Source organism: Mirounga angustirostris, unplaced genomic scaffold, assembly GCF_029215605.1.
Source record: "Mirounga angustirostris isolate CCGP_5_RB_7025 unplaced genomic scaffold, mMirAng1.0.hap1 SCAF_6, whole genome shotgun sequence".
Lineage (NCBI taxonomy): Eukaryota > Metazoa > Chordata > Mammalia > Carnivora > Phocidae > Mirounga > Mirounga angustirostris.
Genome location: NW_026991714.1, coordinates 139,321,915 through 139,326,165, shown reverse-complemented (window position 1 = coordinate 139,326,165; position 4,251 = coordinate 139,321,915).

Below are 4,251 nucleotides of genomic sequence, written 5' to 3'. Positions count from 1 at the left end.
GGAGAATCAGCAGAAAACACAGCTGAACGTGCACCCCGATGTTTATAGCAGCAATGTCCACAATAGCCAAACTGTGGAAAGCGCCAAGATGTCCATCGATAGACGAATGGATAAAGAAGATGTGGTATATATATACAATGGAATATTATGCAGCCATCAAAAGGAATGAGATCTTGCCATTTGCAACGACGTGGATGGAACCGGAGGGTATTATGTTGAATGAAATAAGTCAAACAGAGAAAGACATGTATCATATGATCTCACTGATATGAGGAATTCTTAATCGCAGGAAACAAACTGAGGGTTGCTGGAGTGGGGGTGGGTGGGAGGGATGGGGTGGCTGGGTGATAGACATTGGGGAGGGTATGTGCTATGGTGAGCGCTGTGAATTGTGTACGACTGTTGAATCACAGACCTGTACCTCTGAAGCAAATAATACATTATATGTTTAAAAAAAGAAGAAGAAGAAGAAGAAGAAGGTAGCAGGAGGGGAAGAATGAAGCGGGGGAAATCGGAGGGGTAGACGAACCATGAGAGACGATGGATTCTGAAAAACAAACTGAGGGTTCTAGAGGGGAGGGGGGTGGGAGGATGGGTTAGCCTGGTGGTGGGTATTGAGGAGGGCACATTCTGCATGGAGCACTGGGTGTTATGCACAAACAATGAGTCATGAACACTTCATCTAAAACTAATGATGTAATGTATGGGGATTAACATAAGAATAAAAAAAAAAAAAAGAAAAGAAAACACAGCTGACTTCTGAGGGAAGGAAGGCTGGCCACACCAAAGAGCTGGCTTCTCTTCTGAGGCTGCATTCCGTGAGATCAACTCCATGGACATGACAGACGTAGTGGTGGTAATTTCAGCGCTGTGCCCTAAGCAAATCTCTTGGAGAATATGTTAAATGCCCCAAATACAGCTCTCCAGAATATCCCATATTTGGGCCTCCTTACATTCCAGGGGCAGCCTGGTTGGTGTTGCTTTCAGTGGGAAAATGCTTTGGTTCCAAAGTGTGAATAAATTTCACAACATGTCAAAAACAACCCATTTCTAGAAAGTCTATCGTGAACCATGCCTTTTCTTTTTCCAGGAGTGCTTGACCTAAGCTAGGGTGAAGGAGCATGGCCCAGTTGGAGGAGGGGGAAACTGGCCTCTCCTCCAATTGGCTACAGTAGGCTACAGTTTATCAGGTTTAGGATAATCTGAAGGCTTTGTCATCCAGAATGAAAACAAAAGCAACGGGGCACCTGGGTGGCTCAGCCCCAGTTAAGCATTAAGCACCTGCCTTTGGCTTGGGTCATGATCTCAGGGTCCTGGGATCAAGGCCCACATCTGGCTCCCTGCTCAGGGGCGAGTCTGCTTCTCCCTCTGCCCCTCCCCCCACTCATGTGTGCAGGTGCACTCTCTCAAATAAATAAATAAAATCTAGGCAGTCCATGCAAACAAGCCGTCAGTCCCAGAGGTCAGGAGAGGAGGGAGATCACCGGTGTGGAGCATCAGGGAAGGAACAGAACCACTTGAGGAGCCCAGCTTGGGAGCAGCCTTGTAGAAGCTTTTCACAGGGCACCTTCAGCCTCGGGTACAGGCATGAGGAAGCTCTTCAAGGCAGGCATGGGGCTCATGATACAAGAAGAGCACCCACTAGTGTAGTCTCCATGTTCTTTCCCCTGTTGGTTGAAAGCATTTGCAAAATTTAGGAAGACATCAAAGGAAACCATTTTTAAAATGGTTTTTGGCCCTTATCTTTATCTGCTCAGCACTCCCCCCTCCCTAACACACACCCTTCCTCTACTAAGACTCCGTATCACCACTACCACCTCTGGGATGGGCAGTTGACTCACACTGGATTAATCCTCATATCCCATTCCTTTGTCCCTGAGAGTCCACCGACCCTGACACGTTTGTGATAAGATTACATAAGCCAATATACTTTCCTTTTTGACTCAGGTTGGTTTGAATTGAGTGTCCGTCATTTGCAATCAAAGAGTTCTGAATAATACATTAATGTGTTACAACTCATACATAATAATAATAATGATAATCTAGTTTTTACTCTTCTTTTTCTCACACACAAAGATGTGTTTATCAAAAACACACACCAGAATACTCAGTATTTATACTGGTACTATTTAATAAAATAATGATTTTCTCTAATCAGGCCCCTTTACTTTAGGGACTTAGTCCCCATGGAGAGCAGCTGATCAAGCGGTAAGCCCCTACATTCTGCTATTTGCCATGGGCCCCAGAAGGCCGAGGATGTGATACCAGGGCAGGGTTATATTTGCCTCTCTGGGTCCTCTTATAGCTACTGTGGGGATAGAACCCCATAGCTGCAGGTAAAGCAAAGTGCTTCCTCTGGTACCCCCATGAAGATGATTGATATGACTAAGGAGGAGCTGGAGATAAAGAAGAAGAAAATGGAGTAATTAATCAATCAATATCTATGGTGGACTTTCTTTGTGAAAGGCACCACTAGGTGCTATAAGGCATCTACAGATGGAGAGAACATGGTCCAACACCCTTAAGAAGACCACATCCTGTTTGAGGAGATAAGATGTGCACGCAAATAGATAATTACCCAATAAAAGGAAGAAACTACTAAAAATCAGTAGGTGGATTAGACAGGAAATACTGGAGAAGTTTGAAACCAACACAGATCATTGCAAGCTGGTGTTTTATTAGTCCTTTGGTTACAAGGAGACTCTGGCCAACTTATGTCAAAATAGAAATATAGTGACAAGGCAGTTCACTGGACTGAAGAAAGAACTGACCAACAGAACTCTGGATGGACAGGAACTAGGGTAGCCCCAGAAAACCTCCTTCATGGTCATCATAATAGCATAGATGAAGAATAAGGGCCTGGACTAGCAGGGAGGCAATAAGGAAAAGGGGACAAGGAGAAAGACATTTAAAAGTCCTATCCTCTAAGTCTGGTAGAATATGCACTTATCACTCTTGGAGCCTGGAACGAGATAGTTAATCAGATATAAGGTTCGGGGATCTAAGAAACTGGGGAAAGGTTTTAAGACAAAAATATCATAGCAGACTCTCAGCCATAATTAATAATTCTCCAGACTTGGATTTTAACCACTTAAGAACCAAGACTAATTTTCTAAAATTGCCTGGAAAGTGCTTCTGCACAGAGAAATCCAACTCAGCAATCAGTATGCAGAAGGGAATGTTTGGTCTTGTGGCTTTATTGAGCACTATTGACAGGACCAGGCATCCAGGACAGCTAATCACAAAACTCCAATTAGCTCTCATCTCCCGGTGCCCTTCCATGGGGCTTCTGCTGCCCAAATGGGGCTGGCACACACTTGGACCTGGAGAGAACCCACAGAGACACAGAGAGCACGCAGCCCAAGTGGTGGGAAAGGGTTACATCAGACAGCAAACAATGCAAGAGTGCTGACAATGAGCTGTATTTTATAGGAGAGGAAACACATTTTATTTTTTAAATGAATAATATGGAGGGAGTTTTATGGCCACATGGTGAGAAATTAAAGAGTGGGTGTGGAATTACAAAGTTGACAAAACTGTATGTAGCGGCCACAGATGACTCCCTTCAGTTCAGCCAAGTGGGAGGCAGTAGAGTTGAAGGATGACTCCCTGTGGTCCTTGTTTTCCTGTTACCAATAGAGCTTCTTCACTGCTTAGGGAAACTTTACTCTCTCGAACCTCATATTTCCATATTCCCATAAAGATTCTCAGAAAAGTAAACCGTGGGAGTCTTGTGACCTTTTCTCCATGCCACCGCAGTACCTCTGTCTAGGACAAATGATGTGATTGTTTACTTAGGAAGGAGGCCCTGACCATGTGGGCTCAGCACCATTCATGCTTGTGTTTTGGAGTAGCCTGTCTTCAGCCAACTTTTTCCTCCACTGTCAGGCACTAAAAGATTGCCCTATGGGAGAGACGTGAAGGGTCCAGCTCGGTCAGCGAGGGGTGGGTAACTCTGATCTCCTTATTCAGTCATGAAGTATTAGGAAGCCCATTGTGGCCACACACTTAAACCACATTCCCAATCCAGCTGATATATTTCATGCTCATCTGTTGGGCTTGTGTGTGTATCTCAAATGCCTCAGACAGAACTCAAGGCAGAAAGAGAGGAATGGGTATCCGAAGGCCCCAGTGTTCTTTATGACCTCTTACAGAGGTCAGGGGTATTTACCCATGGGGTTCACTAACTCTAAGTCATCATGCTAATACTTTACATTTGTATAGCACTTTCCCACATTATCTCTACGTGTT